This window comes from Vipera ursinii (genome assembly GCF_947247035.1).
Source record: "Vipera ursinii genome assembly, chromosome: 1".
NCBI lineage: Eukaryota > Metazoa > Chordata > Lepidosauria > Squamata > Viperidae > Vipera > Vipera ursinii.
The window spans coordinates 84,867,074-84,890,068 of NC_139512.1; the positions used below are offsets into that span (position 1 = coordinate 84,867,074).

General features: G+C 42.1%; 1 protein-coding gene across 5 annotated transcripts in view; it reads left to right on the plus strand.

The window, feature by feature from the left end:
* The window catches only part of SHANK2 (SH3 and multiple ankyrin repeat domains 2), a 394,189-nt gene that overhangs the window by 59,493 nt on the left and 311,701 nt on the right, over window positions 1-22,995 (plus strand). The gene's annotated exons all lie outside the window — the stretch shown is intronic.

Sequence of the window (22,995 nt, forward strand, 5' to 3'; positions counted from 1 at the left end):
TTTTGTGATAGATAGAAGGCTAAAATACATGAAATTCTGGTTTAGTAGAATTTTGGTTTGTCCCATTTTGTTACATTCAGGTTTGTAGCAGTGCATATATGCTATAAATAATAAATACTAACCAAAAATGCAAAAATGACTTTTATTTTATTCTTAAACCATTAACATTGAAGGCTGGAAACTGGCATGAATAAAAACAGAGCAAGGGACCCAGTTGATGTTTCCCTACCTTACCAGAAGTAAATAGGAAAGTAGGAAAATAGAAGTAGGAATCCATAGGCTGGTGATAGCTGCATGTTACCTTCCAGTGAATGGTAATACAATAATGGGATGGGATGAGATTTTGGAGAAAAACTGAACACCCTGAGTCAACGTGATCCAGATGGAAAAATTACTTTCTTAGGTAACATAAATTAATAGATGGCAATGATACAAGAGTAAAGAAAAAAAAGACTTCATCATATGAAAATCCAAGAATGTTTTTTTATTGAAAAGTTTTACAATACATTTTTTAAAAAGACAAAACCCCTCCCAACCCCCTCCCCTCTCCCCAACCCTCCCCAACCCCTCCCTCCCCTCCCCCTCCCCCTTCCCCAACTTCCCAGAGCTCAATACAGGGTATAAATATACAAACAATCATAGTCTACCTTATGCAAACAACAATAAAATACTAAATCTATCGCACTTTAACTCTTATAAACTAACTACAAGCAATTTAAATATCACATCAATACTTATTCAAATGCTAAATGAAACTTTTTAGTCCCATATTTATTCTGGATATAATCAATCCATCTTCTCCACTCCACAATATATCTCTGTTGCGACTGGTCTTTCAAATACGCTGAGATGTTTGCCATTTTCGCCAGGTTGGAAACTTTTAAAGTCCATTCTTCTATAGTCGGCAGTTCTTCCTTCTTCCAATATTGCGCTACTAAAAGTCTCGCTGCCGTAATTAAGTTCAACATCAGCTTAGTGTCCACAACAGTAGTATAGGTTTGTATGATGAATATTTGCTTATATTGATAGATAGATTAAGCCCATGTCTATCTGTGAAAGCATGGCGAAAAAAAAGAAACATGATTGATTGTATATGATGAAACATTAAGGGAATTGACAAGGCTTACTGAATGTGGGACTGATCATCTTTTGATGGTGCCAGAGTAGATCTTGACAATATCAAATGGACCTGGGAGAAAGAGGAGGGAAACATTAGAATGGAAAGAGAAAATGTTATGGAAATGTATGAGAAGAAAGGTGAATTTCCTAAAAGAATGAATAGAGAGCAAAAAAAGGGGGGGATGTGAAAGTTGCCTGACACAGAATGAATTATATTACAAAAATAAATATGGGGAGATATGCAAATAGGACATATAAAAACAATGCTTGGTGAAATGAAGTAAAAGAGACTATAGATAAGAGAAATATATGACAGTGTGAAAGGAAGGTATTTTATAATGAGAATAGAAATAAAAGGCTGAAAGAATGGATTCAGAGTGCCAGGAATCATTAAGATTAAAAGAGAAGGGAAAAGGCAAGTTGATTTTGATGGAAACTGAAACTGTTTTAAAAGTGGGCAAAGAGGGTTAAACAAGGACTTTTTAGCAGAATGAGTGGAATTGAGAATAAAAGTAATCAAATAATTTGCTGGATCCCTTGGCACCGTGCCCCGGGAATCAGACATGACTGGACAGGGAAAACTTTATCTTTGATTGTTTATTGAAATGTATGGGATATGAATCACCATCGGGACAGGCTTATTACCTGACATCTTTGAAATCCTGGCAATAATTTTGTTCCCATTCTACCGACATTCTTTCTTCAATTCTATTCTGTGTTTCACTATGTTCTATGGTCTCCAGAACTCTCTTTTATTCTGGAAGGTTTCTCTGTTACTTGTGGGACTGTTTATTGCTGCTTCCATGCATTTTATGCTTTTTCTAACTGCTGTAAGTTGACTGGAATTGGCAGTTTAGGAATGTAGCTAGTAAATATATTTCCAGTGTTTAAGGCAGTTAAACAAATTTGCATGCTGTTAGGAAATCAATGATTCTGAGTGACCTGTACTTGACATCTCCAAGTAACAGAGATGGAGCAATAAAGGGAACACTGGTCCACAGTGATTTCTGGATGACAAATGTCTTTCTGGATAGAAATGATAGTTTCTGGGACAGCTGCTTGTCAGGAGGAGACAGTGAGATGGAAGTAGAGTGACTGTGTGTGTGTCACAGAAGAAACAGCTGGTTTGCACTAGCAATGCAGTCATTTAAAAGACATTATGTATGACCAATCCTAACTTTCTTAATCCCCTTGAGATGTTATCATATTTACATATGCAATGGAATGTGAGAATAACCTTCAAAGGGGAGTGGGGAAGGTGATTCCTTGGAAACAATCAGATAAAAGGAAGAAGAAACTGCAAACTAGTAAAGCATTGAGAAAGAATCTTAGAAAGGATCCATCCTTATTGGGTCAGAGGACCCCAACATTTTGGGCACCAGGGACCAGTTCTGTGGAGAAAGGCTTTTCCATGGACCAGAGGAGGCGTGGTTTCACATGCTGCCTGCATTCCATAAATGGGGCTGTTATGTACTGGGCTCATAGTAATACCATGTGGGTTGCTGGAGCAGCTAACAGCTCTTCAGCAACCCAGACTACAAGTCGCCAGCGCTACAATTGGCTATCCCTAGGCGGCAATGGTTGCTTCAAACCTATTGGCTGCCGCCTAGGGGCTAGACTATATATTGCGGCTAGTTGCAGCCATTTGCTCAGTACAGATTCTGCACAAAATAAAATAGGAGTTTCCCTGTATTCAGCTATCTCGTTTTCATTCCTGTGCCAAAGAACCCGCTATTTAACAGGGGCTTCACTTGTTTGTGTGGCCCGGTTTCTGGCATGCCACAGCCCGGTGCCGGTCCACGGACGAGGGGTTGGGAGTCCCTGTATTAGGTGATTAAAAAGAGATGGGGGGAGATTTCTACTTTTAGACTTGCAAGGTTCTGTTAATGTAGTCTTATAATAGAGTAGAATTAGCTCTTCTTGTGTTTCTTGCCTGGTCTACTTGGAAGGTTGACAACAGTTGAAAAGAAGTCTTTGAAAACAGCGGGACAAAGAAAACTTCTCAGTGAATCATCCTTTCTTAATCACAAAAAGTGAAATACAGTGGAAAATAATACTTTTAAAAATATTTTAAAACCATAGTGAAGAACTTAATCAAAACTTTGACTAAGAAAGTAATAAACAGATAAAGGGGATTGTATTAATTTCAAAGACAAAGTTTTTGAAGAAAGTGCTTTTAGTATTTATATGGGAATAGTTAAATAAACCAACCTGACATTCCTTGAAATGTTAATTGTCTGACATCAAAGGGAAAAAGATAACTGGTGGAATTTACAAAACAAGGAGTCAACTGTCACAGGAGGTGGAATGTGTGATTAAAATTATGGAAAGATAGATGGGACTAAAGCCTTAAGGGTGTAAAGAAAGTGAACCAAGAGAGAATCTCTCTCTCTCTCTCTCTCTCTCTCTCTCTCTCTCTCTCTCTCTCTCTCTCTCTCTCTCTCTGTGTGTGTGTGTGTGTGTATGGGCGGGTGGAGGGAGGGAGAAAGAGAGGGTGGTCTGCTGTTTTACCTTCAGCTTTGTAATTAATTTATTCTTTTGATTATTCTTTTGATCACATGACCATGGCAGTAAGTGTGAAAAACAGTCACAAATCACTGTTTTCAATGCTGTTGTAAATTTGAATGGTCACTAAACATACTGTTGTAAGTCAAGGACTACCTGAATAGCAATGTGAGAGGTTCATTAGAGCAACCAGTATGAAAAGGAATTACCCTAGAAATATTACAAAAAATGTTTGGAGAAATGATAAAGCCTGAAATTTGAATATATATGTGTCGGACAGTCAGTGTGGCATCAGATTTATAGTCTTGAATAAATGGTGTATATTTGCTTTCAACTTAACATATGAACATATGTCTTAACATATGAAGGAAGAACTATTACTGATTTTGATTTGATGGAATATTAATATTTCCAGGCACCAGGCTCTGAATGCTTGAGACGGAGGATCAAATATTATTCCTTGAGTATGAAAAATTAAAGATAAACAAACTAATGACAAGCAGCCTTAGAATTGGCAATGATGATATTGAAACTGTGGATAGCTTCTGATTTTTAGGGTCAACCATCAACAGTAAAGGAACCAGCAATCAAGTAATATGCCGCAGAGTAACAGTCTTGGTCCAGCAGTCATGAAGGCCTTGGAAAAGATTCAAATGCAGTATTTGGTATGTCCCTATACCAGGGGTCGGCAACCTAAAAAAGAAAAAGAGCCACTGGGAACCGGTTCCATCACAAATTAAAAAAAGAGGGAGCCGCGTGCGTGTGTCCATGCACGCGCATGCGCAAAAAGGTTTTTTTGCGCATGCGCGGACGCACGCGGCTGCCATTTTTTTAAAAATGAGATGGAACCGGTTCCCGGTTGCCCGACGGCGACGGCCCGTCTGCAAAGCTGCCGCTTTCGGCAGCTTCGCAGACGGGCCGTGGCAGCTTCCTCAAAAAGAGCGGCGCCCCTGCCCATTCCGAGAGGTGTGCGCGCACCTCTCCGAACGACCGGAGGTGCGCACGTACCTCCGCGCGAATGGGCAGCGGTGCCGCTCTTTGAGGAAGCTGCCACGGCCCGTCTGCGAAGCTGCCGCTTTCGGCAGCTTCGCAGACGGGCCGTGGCAGCTTCCTCAAAAAGAGCGGCGCCCCTGCCCATTCCGAGAGGTGCGCGCGCACCTCTCCGAACGACCGGAGTTGCGCGCGCACCTCCCCAAACCTTTGGGGAGGTGCGCGCGTACCTCCGTGCGAAGGGGCAGCGGCGCCGCTCTTTGAGGAAGCTGCCGAAAGCGGCAGCTTCCTCAAAGAGCGGCACCGCTGCCCGTTCACGCGGAGGTGCGCGCGCAACTCCGGTCGTTCGGAGAGGTGCGCGCGCACCTCTCGGAATGGGCAGGGGCGCCGCTCTTTGAGGAAGCTTCCGCGGCCCGTCTGCTAAGCTGCCGCTTTCGGCAGCTTCACAGACGGGCCGCGGCAGCTTCCTGAAAGAGCGGCACCGCTGCCCATTCGCGCGGAGGTACGCGCGCACCTCCGGTCGTTCGGAGAGGTGCGCGCGCACCTCTCGGAATGGGCAGGGGCGCCGCTCTTTGAGGAAGCTGCCGCGCCCCGTCTGCGAAGCTGCCGAAAGCGGCAGCTTCGCAGACGGGCCGCGGCAGCTTCCTCAAAGAGCGGCACCGCTGCCCATTCGCGCGGAGGTACGCGCGCACCTCTCCAAAGGTTTGGGGAGGTGCGCGCGCACCTCCGCCCATTCGGGGAGGTGCGCGTGCACCTCTCCAAACGGGCGGTGCCACTCTCCATTTGGAGAGGTGCGCGCGCACCACTGCCCGTTGGAAGAGGTGCGCGCGCACCGGGCGGCTGGGAGCCGCAAGAGACGGCTCAAAGAGCCGCATGCGGCTCCGGAGCCGCAGGTTGCCGACCTGTGCCCTATACTCATAAAGATCAAAATCACACAAGCCCTCTGACACACCGTGGAAACAAAAATTTGACTTTAAAGAAATAGCATAGGAAGAGGGTGAAGGTTTGTTCTCTGAGCTTATGGGTTGGTTTCCGAAAGTTTCATTACTAGGCTAGGTAACATCTTCAATGGAGTTTAGGGGAATGCTTAGGAAGTATTGTTGCCTTTGAGATTTGGTGTTGAAGAAGTCTTCTTGAGAATGTTGTGAACAGACTCAAATTAGCCCCCTAGCCCCTTTGGACATATTCCAGCTCTCTGGAAAAGGCTCTAATATCAGCAAAGGTGGAAGGAAATTGAAGAAAGGATGGCTGTCAGTTGCTAAAAGTCAACAAGGACTTGTTGTATATCATCATCAAAGTACTGTATGTGGATTGGTTGGGACTGATTGGTGATTGACACGTGCAATGCCATGCAATTTTTGATTTCTAAGCAAAAGCTGTTTCTCAGATAATCATATCATGCAGATCCATTCAGGTTTATGTCTGATTTAGCTGATCCATTGCCTGCAATAAAAAGAATTTAAAAGAAGCTTCTTTTTATAAATTCATATATTTTCTTCTGAAATTAAATTGAGACAAACTGAATGTTTGATTTTCTGTAGGAGAATGAGAGGAAGAGCCTGGAGAGGAATCAACCTGAAGTCTTTATGTTTTCACAAACAACCAAAGTCCAGTTCTTGAATTCCATTAACTTTTAACTAGTGCTATTTTAGTGCTGACTAAATTCTTATGTAAAGGCATGAGCAATAAATTAGCTTACCTGTAACTCAATGCATGGTCCTGATTCTTTGCCCATGACATTCTTTGCCTTAAGATAAATTTTACAAAACAGAAAAAGACGTATAAAGTAAAATCATACCTTTGATAAGAAGTAGTGCATTAATTTCTTTAATTATAACCAGGCAGAATTTCATTCAATTAATACTACTTTAAAAATTATTTCTCAGTCATATTATCTAACCCTTTTTTAAACGATTTCTCAGTAAAAATAATGTTGTTGTAAATACTATACATACTGTACACATTACAATAGGAGGAAAGGAGAGGAGTCCCTGCAGATTTTGTTCTGCTAGTCATTTTCTGACTATAAGGTGCAATGCTCATCTCCATTTTGAGGCCAGGAGCCAGTAATGTTCAAAGACATTTCCGTGATCATGTGGCTAGCATGACATCGGAGACACATTGCAATATTTACTCATTATTTCACATGCTAATTAAAAACAAGTCAAATATTTTCTGTGATACATAAAGTATTATGAATGAAAACTACCATCTTGTGTTATACTTCCAAGATTTGGAGGAAGCCAATGCTAATATTGTACCATTGATATAATAATTACCCCTGTGCTTGTTAGAACAAATTGGCACAATCCTACATAAAGCTTATGATTGCAAAGTAGTTCTGGGTAGAAATTACAGTCCTATTTGAAAATGGCTCCCAGTGTTCATTAAGTAGATTGTGATAGGTATTTCTGGCTAGTCTCACAACCTATAATTTAGGATTAATCTGGGAGTACAAGGCTCACCAAATAAGCATGGCTGAAAGCTCTCTATGAGAAAAGTATATTATATCTTCTAGCTACTATGAAACAAAATGATATGGAAGAACAATGCATAAATATTAACTTTTTTGCTTTTTTCAAAAATTAGGAGGCATTGATGAATTTGAATCATAAAGGGGTTGTTTTATACAAAAAATTATTAATCAAATGAAGGGTCAAAATGTTTTTTTAATGCACAAGGAAATCTCTGATATCATAGGAGCTATTTTAGAAATACACAAAATGAATCAGTTTTTATTAGTATTATAAAAGGAAATTGTCATATCATTAAATCCATTTTACTTTAGTTTAATTCAACCATGTGGTTAAAGTAAAAGTGAGACTGGGAATATTATATGCCCTTTGGTCTCCTGTAGAATCAAACTGGTTTGATAGATAGTAATGATCCAAGATCATTGGCATCCTTCAGTCTCGAGAGACTATGGTATCGTACTCTGGAAAGAGGTCCTAAAGCAGCATCTGGTGTGGCTAAAAAGGCCAATTTGAGAGTGGCAGTCCCTACCACACCGAGGGCCGATCAATCTGTCCCCTGTCCAGCCCCCAGATTTCGCTGGTTTCAGGACTGCCTCTTTGCCTCAGCCTGCCGCGCAAGTGTCTCTTTGAATTGGAAAAGGCCATGCTGCGTCTTTAGCCTCCAGGCTAAATGATCAGAAGTCAAGGTTTCCCAGCTGTTAATGTCCATTCCCAAGGCCTTTAGATCTCTCTTGCAGATATCCTTATATCGCAGCTCTGGAGCGCTTTCCCTGCACTAGTTCTCCATACAGAGATCTTTTGGAATCTGACCATCAGCCATTCTTACGACATGCCCAAGCCAGCATAGACATTGCTGTTTCAATAGTGTATACATGCTAAAAATTCCAGCACATTCCAGGACTGCGCTATTTGCCAGGTGATGCCGAGAATACGTCGGAGACAGCGTATATGAAGGGTGTTCAACTTTCTCTCCTGCTGTATATAAAGGGTCCAAGACTCACTGCAGTACAAGAGTGTGCTCAAAACGCAGGTTCTATAGACCTGGATCTTTGTATGTTCTGTCAGCTTCTTATTAAGCCAAACACTCTTTGTAAAACTGGAAAATGTGGTGGCTGGTTTACCAATACGTTTATTCAGCTCAGTATCTAAAGAGAGAGTGTCGGAGATAGTTGAGCCGAGGTACACAAAGTCATGGATGACCTCCAGTTCTTGTGCAGAGATTATAATACAAGGAGGTGAATCCATGTCCTGACCCATGACTTGTGTTTTTTTCAGGCTGATTGTTAGTCCAAAGTCTTGGCAGGCCTTGGTAAAGCAGTCCATAAGTTGTTGAAGGTCTTCGGCAGAGTGAGCAGTAACAGCAGCATCATCAGCAAAGAGGAAATCCCATAGGCATTTCAGCTGGACTTTAGACTTTGCTCTCAGTCTAGAGAGATTAAAGAGTTTTCCGTCTGATCTAGTCCGAAGATAGATACCCTCTGTTTCAGTTCCAAAAGCGTGTTTCAGCATGACAGCAAAAAAGATCCCGAATAAAGTTGGTGCAAGAACGCAGCCCTGCTTTACTCCACTTCGAATATCAAAGGAATCTGATGTTAAGCCATCAAAAACAACACTGCCCTTCATTTCCTCATGAAAAGACCTGATGATGTTGAGGAGCTGAGGTGGACATCCAATCTTGGGGAGAATTTTATAAAGGCCGTCCCTACTAACCAAGTCAAAAGCCTTCGTAAGATCTATGAAGGCTACGAAAAGTGGATGTCTTTGTTCCCTGCATTTCTTCTGCAACTGTATAAGGGAAAAATACCATGTCAGTGGTGGACCTGTCGGCTCAGAATCCACACTGTGATTCTGGATAGACTCTCTCTGCAAGCACCTGGAGCCTCTTCAGTATGACATGGGCAAACAGCTTCACTACAACACTGAGAAGAGAGATGACGTGATAGTTGTTACGGTCACCCCTGTCACCTTTGTTCTTATACAGTGTGACGATATTTGCATCTTTCATGTCCTGTGGTACTCCACCTTCCCTCCAACAAAGACAGAAGATTTCATGCAATTCAGTGGAGATGTTCTCTTTGCAGCACTTCAGAATTTTGGCAGGGATGTTATCTTTCTCGGGTGCCTTGCCAGAGGCAAGGGAATCCAGGGCCCAATTTAGTTCTTCTAAAGTTGGTTCACTGTCAAGCTCCTCCAAGACAGGCAGGCACTCAATATTATTTAATGCTTCTTCAGTTACCCCATTTTCTCTGGAATATAACTCAGAGTAGTGCTGCACCCAGCATGCCATCTGCTGTGCTCGGTCCTGGATAACCTCGCCTGTAGCAAATTTCAGAGGGGCAGATTTCTTCTGTGTTTTACCTAAGGCCTGCTTGATGCCATCATACATCCCCTTAATATTGGCTGTGTCAGCTGCTATCTGGATCTGAGAGCAAAGCTGCAGCCAATAATCGTTAGCACATCTGTGGGTGGTCTGTTGGACTTGGCTACGAGCAGCTCCCAGAACCTGTAGGTTGCACTCGCTGGAACAGGCTTTATATGCAATTAGAGCTCTCCTTTTTTTCCTCGATGGCTGGTGTCAGCTCCTCCCAATGGGCTTCAAACCAATCTGCTGTCTTTCTGATCTCTTTACCCAATACTGACAAGGCGGTGTCAGTATTCTTGAAATATTCCCGTCGTTCAGATGCATTTGCTTCAGCCGGGCCTGGGAGAGTCTCCTTAAGTGCTTGTGCAAATTCCTCCACTTTGCCCTGATTGTGGGTCTTGCTGATGTCGATTCATGGTCTTCCTTCCTTCTTCGAGTGATGCAATCTCTTTGTTTTCAGTTTTATTTTGCTGCACACCAAGGAGTGGTCTGTATCGCAACCAGCACCCTGATAGCTGCGTGTGATTGTAATACTGGGAAGGTTGGAGTGCCTGGTAATAATCAAGTCAAGCTGGTGCCAATGCTTCAATCTTGGATGTCTCCAAGAGGCTCTGTGTTGAGGCTTTGTTTTAAAGAATGTATTGCTAACACAAAAACCGTGGTAGCAGCAAAACTCCAGCAGGCGTTGGCCATTTTCGTTCATCTTCCCAACGCCGGACTGACTTAAACAAGTGGGCCAAGAACTATAATCAGCTCCAACTCTGGCATTAAAATCGCCAAGGATAAACAGTGGTTCTTCCTCAAGGATTTTCTTGATAGTAGCAGCCAGATCATCATAGAATTTGTCTTTGGATTCAGCTGAAGATGATAGTGTCGGTGCATATGCACTAATAAGTGTAACCAACTCTGCTGATGAGTGGAGCCGCAAGGACAGAATTCTTTCACTTCCAGCAGCAGGTGGAGTAATGAATCCTAGTAGGGTGTATCTGACCGCAAAGCCAACCCCGTATTCCCTAGTCTCATTCGATGGTTTTCCCTGCCAGAAGAACAAGACGTTTCTCTCAACAGATCCTGAGTCTGACAGCCTTGTCTCTTGAAGGGCAACGATGTCCATTTGCAGTCTGTTCAGCTCCATGTCGATGACAGCTGTCTTACATGCGTCATCTATTTCTTGCAAATCTTCAGAAAGGCCGGGGGGCATTGTCCAAACATTCCAAGTGCCCAACTTTAGGGCTAATTTTTTTTATGTTTGTTGCATGGTGCAGAGTTATCAATCTGCTTGTTGGCTTTGACCCTAAACCCTATGCACCCTGTGAGGTTAACAAACCATGGCAGGGCAGCACCTTACTGGGTGGGGGCTGCCCAGCTTAAGGTGGGCGGTAGCTGCCCAATGAGGTACTATGACCTCTCCCACCGTCGAAAGTGGCCCCTGGCATCACACTCTATGCCAATCAAGCAAAGACTTATAACAAGTAACTGCCACTTCCCATGTTGTTTCAATGCTGTATGCAAAGCTGGAATGTCCTCTCCAGAGCACGAGGCTTGGGTAGATTAATATGGAGGATAGACTGTTACCCAGGCAGCAGATTCCCCCCTCTCCACGTTGCTGAAATAGTCCAATGGAACAAAGAAGCCAATATGATTAGTTCCAGCTGCGTCACAGGAGTTACCAGAACGTGATTGTACACAGTCACGAACTACTTCTAGGACTCCAGGTCCAGATTTTTCCTCGAGGTTGACTCCTGAAGCTTTTTCCAGTAGTAGATATAGCCACAAGGCAGTGGAGGTTTGAAATCAGAGTTTCCCTTTTCCTAGAAGATGGTTCTGCCGTTTTACCCACCGTTGTGGCATAAAGCCCTCTTACACCTTCAAAAACATTGACCATCTTCTTCTGTAACCCTGTAAAGGGACCCTTACGAGGTGCTACTAGCCGGGCCAGCTGGACCAAGTTTTTTAAGGAGATATTACTCCTCCAGCACTCCTCCTCACTCCAGGATTCCTGCTCCAGATTTTGCCTCAAGGTTGCTCGTTCACTCCCTCACTTACTGCCCCATCGCTTCCAAACGCCATTTTCTCATTCACTCCCTCACTTACTGCCCCGTCACTTCCAAACGCCATTTGCTCATTCACTCCCTCACTGCCCCGTTGCTTCCAAACACCATTTACTCCTGTCCATTCATACATCAGTGAGTTTGTGCTCGGCGGGCAGACAGGCCGCCATCCCATAATAATGATTATGTACTGGAAACTGAAATGGAGCAAAGCAGGAGAGATTTTATCTCCTTTCTCGGTGTGTAATACTATAATCCTAACTTGAGTCATAGGATTCTTTAAAATGGCTAGGTTTTCTGTACCAGCCATACCTAGTTGTATGCAAAATTTTATGAACATAATTGTCTATATTATAATATCATGTTCAAGACTGAAGTATAACAGAAATCATTTCTCTGTAGCTCTAGTTATACAGTATAATTCAATAAAATATGAATTTATGAACAGTGTGTGGGTTTTTGCTTACTGTTTAGTAGTGGTTATGGAGGGAAAGATGTGGTTAAGATTGTATGAATACTAGTTTTGGGAGGCTCTTGTGAGGACTATAGGATGAGAGGCAATGATTTACTTTTATCTTTCACGGTCTACAATCCTGTTCTTATCTTCCAGGTAGCAGTAGCTGAGAATATGTTAAATGGAATTATGTTTTGTTCATTTAGAAGGTGGTTTTGGGGTTATTTTTAGGAAACAAATGCACAGACTTATCTGCTGGAGAAGCTTCTTTTTTAAAAAAAAAGATAGACAAGCTGGTCTCTTTTTCGCACATTATAACTGAACCTCACTTTGAAAATTTCTTTCCTAAAGCAGCCCCAAATGATTGTTCTAATAAAAGGTAGGTCATGTCTTGGCAATGTATGTTTCTTAAATTTCTTGTTTGACTCTTAAATAAGCTTCATATTTATGAAATTGTACAATGGAAAGGCATCCCCTTAAAAAGAAATATTGCAATGTTTTAGCAAATGTAGTCTGATAAATGTTGGATTTCCCCCATGATTTAAATTTGCAAGTGCTAAAACTAGTTGTTGAACAAATATATAATCACTATTCTAAAACTACTGCCTGTCAATATCTTAACTACAGATGGTACCATGAATCATAGCTTGAATAAAGGAAATGTTAGATACTAAACCAGAGTTGCTAGGAGAATTTTTGTGCACAAACACAACATGTGATGCTAAATTTTGAGACAGAATCAGTATGCATTAGGGCTAAAAAAATTCTGTGGTAGAAAGAAAATAGATTAAAAAGACCAACAGAAAGAAGCTTGGTATTATCAAGGACACAAGATTTATATACAGTCAAAATTGACTCTTGAAAGAATCTGAAAGGTAAAGCTCACCAAGAAAAAAATGGGAACTAGGACTGTATGGTAGAAAATGAAAAGTTAAATTGGTGTGTGTGTGTTTGTATGGTTATTTGTACAGCATGGGTTAAGCTTCTATTAATTGTGGTTGTGTTAATTACATTTCTATTTTTTTTGTTATTTCCCTTGCTGTTTCTAAATGTTTGCATGTCTTACTCTAATCAAGTACTTTAAACTTGTTTAATTTTTGGAGTGATATAATTTTAATGGCTAAGCATGGACTTAGCAGATTACTTTGGAAAGTATAGATATAGTTTAGCAAAGTTTAAAAATTGCAAATGAAATATTCTGGGATATTAATATAAAACTCAAAATTGCATTATATTTTCAATATCTGTATTAAAATAAATACTAAGACATAATCTAATTGTTTTGAAACCTGCAGGACAGCTTTGTACATACTAGGTAGTATAAAATATTTAGAAAAAATATGAGTGTCTGTTGTCAAATTGTTTTCAGATATTCTTTGTATATCTTGGGATGTTTCATTGGAATGCAGATGATTTACAGCAGTTAATATCATAGTTAAAAATAATCATAAGCATTGTTGTATAAGTAATTTGTTTAATATTTTATAAATGCTAGCTTTATACTTTTAAAAATAGTGTAAACCTGTGCTTTTAAAGTATAAGTGTAAAGTATTTATGGTAAAAAAAATTCTTAGGTTGTAAAACAGATCATTTACTGTGTTGAACAAATTTTAGTGTTTTGTTATAACAAATTCAAAAAAATCCAGATACTTTTTTGAATTAAGGGAGGTCCTTCGTGCTCTTTGATCTTGGTCATTTCCTTGCAGACATTTCATTACCCAAACTAGGTACCATACTCAGTGCTACTAATGAAACGTCTGCAAGAAGCTCAGAGAGCACTAAGGACCCCCTCATTCAACCCTAAGCTACAAATATTTTCCTTTATTGTTATTTTGAGTAAGCATATTAAAGCTTGTGTACATTAAACATACAGATAAGTGATGAATTAAAAGATTAAGATATAGCCTTATCTTTTTAGACATTATTATTTCTAAACTTGTTTGTTCTCATATAACAATAGCTCTATTTGGCTTTTCCAGTCCTAATGAGTTTTAAAAGGAGTTGGTTAAAACATGCTAGTGTGTCTGTTCCTTTCGTTGAATCTATAGAATGGATATAGAGATTTATTTATTTTTTGCAATAGGAATTGCTGCAGTTTCACTATTTATGCACTATGAAATCAATGAAATGAAATGAAGATCTGTAGCTTATATAATAGTAGTGTTATATACAGTAGAGAGAATCTATAACATGAACTTTTCTGAAATCAGCATTGCAAAATGAGCAGAAGTTGCTATATGACTCACAGGTAAACATGATAAAGGCCTTTTAAACAATCCCACTTTAATATATACTCATAAATACTTTCTTGGGTGATTCTTCAGCAACTGCTTTTCTATGTCTATGTCTATGATAATTTTCTCCCCAAAATTTTTAACCAAAAAAGAAGCAGCCAAAGATTAAAAAAAGGAGCACATCATGAAGGAAAACAGAAGCCAGGGTAAAATCAGATTCATAAATAGAGGTTAGGTATAGAGATTTCAAAATAACAGGAAAATCAGGAACAAAAAGAGATGACTATTGACACTAAAGTGTTTGAGACATTTTTGTATTTAATTGGTCCTTATTCTTGTTTTCCACTTCAAACAAATTCAAGTAATTTCAGGAAGCCTATTTTTCCCCTTCTCCTACTGCCAAGTAACTTTTAGACTCTGGTGCAAACTGCCAGCCCACGAGCCAAATGCGTCATGGCAAAACCACACCCGTCACATTGCCAGCAATGTAAAAAAAGTCACGATACATTGCGACAGGTCATGTGACATTGCGAGTTTGACACCCCTGCTCTAGTGTCTCCCTCTTTCAATATTTATAATATCATGAAAGCCACTTTATTGTGAGATCAAATGGAATCCACCAGTAATTGTGAAAATCTAGACAGGTCTAAGTGACAGAAAGTCATCAGTATTAAGATAATCTTATGTTGGTGGTTTTTTGAGGTTATATCCAATAGAATCATAGTCATATTTCTGCTATTCAAGTAATTGATTAGAATGACTAAGATAGTTTCTAATAAAACTGTGACCAGAAATCAGTTTGAAATATATCCAGGCTTTTGAGAAATAATTGCAAAAAACTTTAAAGTTTTCATCTAGCTGATCATTCCAGTCTCCCATCATCTGTTTAGTAATCTAAACCTCCTCCACAAATTCTGGATTTCAGAAGAAGGCAGATGGAGACGGCTACCTTATTACAAGGCTTAATGGACAATGATTTTCCTCTCTGAATAAATTAATGTTGGACAGTGTTATTGTTTAATGTTTTGAATTGAAATTGAGATCTTTCTTTGAAATTATTTCATCAGACTTCATTTTGACATCACAGCCTTTTCAAATGTTATTTTCTAACATTTATATTACACCCCCCATTATATGTCTTGATTTTAATGTAGGCTTACTTAATTACAAATAATTTTATTCTGTTCAGAAGATATTATTACAATTATTATTTTGATGGAGCACCAAACTAACATTGAATAATTTCTTGAAACTTTTTGTCACAGTAAAAACTATACAGTATGACTGTATTTTAAAATTAGTCTTGTTAGTTGTTGTGACCAACATAAAACATATCTGACAGCTTGTAAAGTACCTAAACATAATTTATTTTTTATTATTTTAATTCCATTTATATCCCGCCCTTCTCCGAAGACTCAGGGCGGCTTACAAGCTTAGCAGTAGCCTTCATTCTATGTATATGCCTGCTTATTAGGGCTTTCACACACGCCCCAAGGAACCAGTCTACTATAAAAAGGTGGCTATTCTGCCTTTTAGTAAGTTTCATGTCAACATTTTATGTTTTATTTTGATTTTTAATGACGGTGTTGGCATAAACTACGTAATCCTCATTTCTGGCCTGTTTCACAACTGGTCTCCAAACTCTTTTCTTTTCATCATGTCTCTCAGGATTGAGTTGGCATCCTAATACGAAGGGCAGGGTGTAAAAGTAAGAGGGAGGGAGGGAGGGAGGAAGAAAAGAAAAAAGAAAAGAAAGAAAAAAAAGATCTTTCAGGCAGCTGCATTGTTTCCTGATGATCACACAGCAGCTGAGAAGGACAGCCCAGCTGAAACATATTGCACATTGATTCTGTGGTCGTACCAGCACTGTTGGGAGGTTGAATGTAAAAGTGCTGCCCAGGCCTATTGCTTCAGTACTGAGACTTCAGGTTTGAAAATTTTGATTTAACATGAAAAGCAGGTTTTGTTGTTAAATCTATTTATTTTACTCTATAAATTAAACAAGAACTGTTCTTTTAATGATGTTGTTTTAATCCCCAGAAATTCAAAGGATAGTGGATTAAACTTTAGCAGGAAGAGATCTTTTGGTGGAAATGTGGGAAAATGGATTACTGTAAATTCTAATATTAGACACTGAATCTCTCCAATTAAAATTGAAAAAGGAACTGTATCATGTATATTAAGCTACAGAGAGGTAATCACTGAAACACATACACTGACACGTTACTAGCAGGTACTCTAGATGTATTCATTAAGCATATTCAGTTATAGCAAATGCCACACTTGCTAACATTCATCTACACTATGAATAAACTTTTCCATGGTTTTAATTGTCAGGTCCCAGGAAGTTTCATCATACCCACATATAAAAAAGGCCCTGAAAATATTGTTTGATATTTTTAATGTCAATTACTTTTTAAAATATATTGTTAGTAAAAAATATCATTAAAATAGATTGTTTGCATTAGATTGTATATGGAACAAAATCTGATACCTTCTAAAACATAGGAAACTGGGATGCCATCAGAAAAATTAGCTTCTTAAAAGTAAGGAAAAGTTGCCCATTTGCATAGGATAAAAATGTTAGATTGCAAGGATGTTTTCTCATTTATACTAATGTTAATTAAAGTTGTATAGCCACCCATTTCACCAAATGTGGCTCTTTTTATGCATACAACAATCAAATAAAACAATGCATCTAAAAACAACAAAAGCAAAGAGGATAAAAATGGCCACCTCAGAAATTGAGCCATCTAAGTATGTCTCTGATTTGTGGGAGCCCCAGGCCTGGTAATATAACCAGGTCTGTAGGTGAAGAATGTTACACAAGGTGTAGCTGATGGTACCCACAGGATATCTTCTCTGCTGGATTTATTGGAGTGAGCTAATGTAACTGGAGAGATGGGGTCTGTTGTGTACTGGGTTTGTTGCGCAGGAATGAAGACGAGGCGAGTGAGTTCAGCAAAGAGCATGGTTTATTTCTGGCAGGATCTGAACTAGAGAACAGGGCTGCAGCTGCAGCAATTTATACCTTGGCCCCTAGGCAGTGGCCAATAGGTTTGAAGCAACCTATTGCCGCCTAGGGGCAACCAATAGCAGCGCTGGAGACAGGTTGTCTAAGATGCTGGGAGCCGTTAGCTAGCTCCCTGCTCTCGCAACCTATCAGCCGTTACCACGTGGTGTTAACAAGCAAGCCCAATACATAACACCCCTCCCCCCTTAGAACGAACAACACTATAGCAACAATAGTCATTACAGCAATACACTTTACAAAGACTTAACACTGGTGTGAATAGGTTCCACTTAGCAGCACAATAAAGTACTTACAACATTATAGCTCCATTGTCCATTACAATCTTGTAGGTCAGCATTAAATACAAGGTACATACAACATTATAGCTTTATTATTACAAAACAAAATCTTTCAGATAGGCAGGAGGTTTGCGTGGCTTTGTGGAATGCCTGGAGGACCCAGGCATGTCCTGGCCTACCAGCTTGCCCATGAGGCTGGGTAGACCAGTGTCTATTAGTTCAAGTGATTCTGAGTGGCTTGGTGCTCTCTGGCTGGCCTTTCCAGGTTGGCCCACCCCAGAGTCAATTTGTTCAGCAGAGTTAGCACAGCGGCTGTAGCCATCAGGTTGGCTTTCTCCATCAGGGGACCCATGTTGCACGTCTGGGCTGCCCTCTTCTACGGCCAACTCCTCGTTGCTTGGGCTGTGTGAGCCTTCAGGGTCTATACATGGGCTGGCTTGGCTGCCAGTTTGTGGACCTGAGTAAGGACTTACGACAAAGTCCTCCTTTTGTGGCCATTCAGGAAAATGCTTCCTAAGCTGATCTATGTGGCACCATACAACTCGCCTGCCTTCCAGCCCCACTTCGTAAGAGAGGGGGCCTGATGTTTTAGTATTTTTTCCAGGTACCCACAAATTCCCATGGCCATAGTTCCTGGCCCACACCCTGTCGCCCACTTGCAGCCCCCTTGGGGGTTTTGGGCACAAAGCTTCTGCTGCACCCTAGCTGGATGCAACCTGTCCAGTTTCGTGATCAGTCGCCTCCCCCAGTGAAGCTCTGCTGGGCTTTTTCCTGTAGCCGTGCAGGGCGTGGAATGCTGACAAAGTAAAGAATCTGCCAATCTGTGATGCCAGTCCCCAGTCACTATACACTTCAGTGACTCCTTTGTGGTCCGGACCATCCGTTCGGCTTGACCATTAGAAGAAGGGTGAAATGGGGCTGACATTGCGTGCCTGATGAGGTTTGCTCTGAATGCCTGAAATTCTGCCATTGTAAATTGGGCTCCATTGTCAGATACTATGATGTCTGGCAGCCCATGTGTGGCAAAGAGTTTCCTAAGCACCTGAATGGTCCTAGCAGTAGTCATGTTAGAAACTGGAATTACTTCAAGCCATTTAGAGTGGCTGTCGACCACTATAAGAAAGAGCTGTCCCTGAAAGGGCCCAGCGATGTCTATGTGAATTCTAGACCAGGGAGTGTGAGTCTCCTCCCACCTGTGAATTGGAGCGTGCGGCATTTCAGGCCTTCTTTGCTGGCATGTGTAACATCCATGTACCTGGGCTTCAATGGCCTTGTCTAAACCTGGCCACTATAAGTAGCTTCTAGCTAAAGCTTTCGTACGGACAATACCCGGATGACCTTCATGTAGTGATTGTAAGACCCTGTCTCTTAGTGAGGTGGGGACAATGACCCTGTTCCCCCATAGGATACAACCCTTCTGAGCTGATAGCTTGTGTCTTCTAGTAAAATAACTCTGGAATTCAGGCCCTGGGCTGTTATCCAGCCATCCTGTGTGTACCCAAGAAAGTACTCTACTTAGTGTCTTATCAGGTGCTGTTTCTGCAGCTATGTCCCCTGCATGGAGAGGAAATTCTGGCAAGTCCTGGATGGACAATACACGGGCTGCTGGGGACAGGTCTGGTTCAATTTGTGCCAGTGGAAGCCTGCTCAGGCCGTCTGCATGGCCCATTCCTTTGCCGGGTTTGTGAATCAGCTTAAACGTGTAAGCTGATAAAAAAATAGACCATCTCAGCATTCTGGGGGATAATATGTGGGGTGTCTGTTTGTCTGGTGAATAACCACAATAATGGTTTGTGGTCTGTGAAGACCATGAAATCCCTGCCATATAAGTAGTCATGGAATTTTTTAACTCCAGCTACAATGGCCAATGCCTCTTTGTCAATTACGCTCAGCAGAGGACAGCATCCTTGAATAAAATGCAATGGGAACCTGGGTTCCATCTTTCTCTAAGTGACTCAAAACTTCCCCCACCCTGTATGGGGATGCGTCACATGCTAAATAGACTGGTTTAGACTCTCTGAAATGAGTGATAGTGGAACTGACTGACAGAAGTGCCTTCAGGTCCTGAAAATTTTTTCATGAATGCTGGTCCATTTCCAAGAAGCTTTTTTATCTAAGAGCCTATGAAGTGGCTCTGCCACTGCAGCCTTGTTAGGAACGAATGCATGGTAGAAGTTGAGGAGGCCCAAGAATGCTTGCAGCTCTCCTTTTGTTTTAGGGCTAGGTGCCATCTGAATGGCCTTTACTTTGGACTCAGCTGGGTGGATGCCATTGGCATCAATGCCAAAACCCAAAAATTCAGTCGAGGGAACCCCAATTCTGCATTTGCTCTTCTTTAGTTTGAGGCCTGCTTCATGCAGCCTCTGCAGGACGGCTCTGAGCCTCCTTGCTAGCACTTCTGTGGATTCTCCGGCAATAGGCACGTCGTCATAATAGGGGCAAACCCCTGGGATGCCTTTGAGTGGGTGTTCCATGATTCCCTGAAAAATGCCCGGGGCTACACTGACCCCAAATTGCAAGCGCTTTACTCTGAAAGACCCCCTGTGGGTCACAATTGTCTGTGCTGCGGCCGTGGCCTCATCAACAGGTAGTTGCTGATAGGCCTGCACCAAATCTAATTTTGCAAAAGTGGTGCCACCCTGCAAAGATGCCAGGATGTGGCTCACCATTGGGACTGGGTATGCGTGCTGTTTAAGGGTCCCCGCCAGGCGTCTGAGTACATTTGTAGTCTGCGCATATTCTGACTTCCCCGTTGGCTTTAAGTTGTGTTACAATAGGAGTTTCCCACTCCCAACCATCTACTGGTTGCAACACGCCCTGTTTCACAAGCTTGTGTAGTTCCATGTCAATTTTGTGCTTGAGGGCAAAGGGGACCCTACGAGGCTTAATCCTGATGGGAACCACTTTTGGGTCTAATTTAAATGCTATTGGTGGGCCTGTGTAAGTTCCTAGGGCTGAATCAAATACGTCTGCAAAGTCCTCGCAAAGTGACACTAGACTCGTGACTTGTGTCCGGTTGATACTGGTTACTTCGATGCCTAGTGCATCAAACCAATCAAGCCCAATGAGGCTCATTCTCTGGCCCCCTACTACAACAACATCCAGGTGCCCCGAAAACCCTTTAAATTTAATGGCCAAGGTGGCTTCACCCTTGACTACAACTTTTGCGTTCTGGAAATCTGTTAAAAGTATGTCAGGGTGCCTCAGCTTAGCCCATCTCCTACTGCAACTGCACACGGAATTAAATGTGTCCAGAGAAATAATGGAAACGGCGGAGCCTGTGTCCAGCTCCATCTTACAGGGGAGCTCCACCTGGAGTCTATACTTGGGTTTAAGGGGACATCGGGCCCCAGTGCGACATACACTTCGGCGGCTTGAGCAAAAACCCATGCTGAACAGCCCTGGGGCCCCGGTACCTCTCCTGGTCGGATCGTCCGACTGGTGATGTGATGGCTGGTCCCTCTGGTGACCTCTGCAAACTGCTGCGATGTGGCCGGTTTTCCCACGGGTCCAGCACATGGCTATCCGGAACCTGCAGTCTGAGTGTTGGTGGCAGCCGCCACAACCTGCACTTCTAGGCAAGGGATTTGCCTTGTAATTAGTCTCTTGCTGCTTGCTGTTGCAGTGCTGTGGGTCGGGCTGTCTGTGCAGCTTGTTGACTTCGGTGTCTTCTTCTCACTCCTCGGTGAGTTCAGCGTACTCGTGGTGGAGGCTTCTTTGTGTTGTGTCATTTTGGCGGGCCGGATCGTTCAGATGGCTCCACCAGCAGCTTCGTCCGCCGTGACCTCGTTCTGAGCACCTGCGAATGACAGGACCTCTCTGGCAAAAAGTTTTTGCTGCAGCTCTCAATTGCGGAGGCTGCAGATGAGCCGGTCTCAAAGTCACTCTTCAACGTCTGAAAATCGGCATAGGTGTGCGGACTGCCTCAAGGCCACGATGTATTCAGATGCGGTTTCTCCCGGCTGCTGTATTCATTGTTTGAAGGCGTAGTGCCATGCAATCACCAACATCTTTGGTTGGAAGTGTTCTCCGAGCTTCTTCTTCAGTTCAGCATAGGAGACAGATTCCAACGGCGTGGGCGCAAACAGGTTTTCAGGCAGATCGAACGTCGCTGGGCTGCACACACACAGCAGCGTGGCGGCCTTTAGTCCATCCTCTGGAACCTGGTTCGCCCGAAGGTAGTTCTCGACCTGGGACAGGTACAAGAGCCATCCTTCTGGTTTCTTGATGTCGAACTCTCGCAGCCTTCTGACCTTGGGCATTCTGCTGGTCTTTGCGGCTGGCTTCTGTTTCTTCTAATCCTGCCTCTTCATTGCTCAGGGACAGGTCCTGAGCGTTTGGTTGCTAGCGTGGCTTTCTAGCCAACCATAGGGGGGGGAATTGCTTTTCCCGCCAGGCGTGCGCTGCCTCTTCCCTAGTGACTTTCAGCTCTGATGGAGAAGCAGGATCCCACCTTCATTGCCAGTGTTGTGTACTGGGTTCGTTGCGCAGGAATGAAGACGAGGCGAGTGAGATCAGCAAAGAGCATGGTTTATTTCTGGCAGGATCTGAACTAGAGAACAGGGCTGCAGCTGCAGCAATTTATACCTTGGCTCCTGGGCAGTGGCCAATAGGTTTGAAGCAACCTATTGCTGCCTAGGGGCAACCAATAGCAGCGCTGGAGACAGGTTGTCTGAGATGCTGGGAGCCGTTAGCTAGCTCCCTGCTCTCGCAACCTATCAGCCGTTACCACGTGGTGTTAACAAGCAAGCCCAATACATAACAGGGTCCCTCAGGTAGCCTGCTGTGAATGTCCTAAAGGTTAAAACCAACCCCTTGAATTAGATCTGGAAGCAAACTGGCAACCAATACACTTATGTTAATATTAATGAACGTAAAACACTATGTCAAAAACAGCATATCTTTGCCACTGCCAGACCTGATCAAAGAACTCTCAAGTATTGAGAGGTGTGGCTAGGTTCTTTTTACTGAGAAGCAGGAAACTGATGATGCTGGAATGAGTTGAAGGTAAAATCTAGTTCAATCTGAACTTGACCTTTTATGACATCACAGATTTGGAAATGATTTGTTGTTGTTTTCTTGGGGATAGTTTGTTCAACTTTCCAGCCTAGCTTACGGAGATTTATGGATGCTTTCCCACTGATACTAAGACTAATCCTGCTTAGTTTGCAAGATCACCCAGGGTCAGTTAGTTACTGCCAATTAGCAGGCTAAAGAGAAAGCTACAGGAGGTGAAGGTAAATAAAAATAGAGAGGACAGGAAATGGAAATGAATTTTTTTTTTGAAAAAAATGTTCACATTACTTATTTAGGAGGTTCTGAGGATAAGAATGTTTGTGGATTCAACAGAAAGACAAATTGGATTAATAAATGATACACTGTTCTGAAAAATCACACTTCATGACAGATTTATTGTGTTACATCAGACTTTTGTCAACAGCATTTCAGTTTAATAATTACACCTTGTCTCTCTTTAAATTTTAAGTGGTAAATG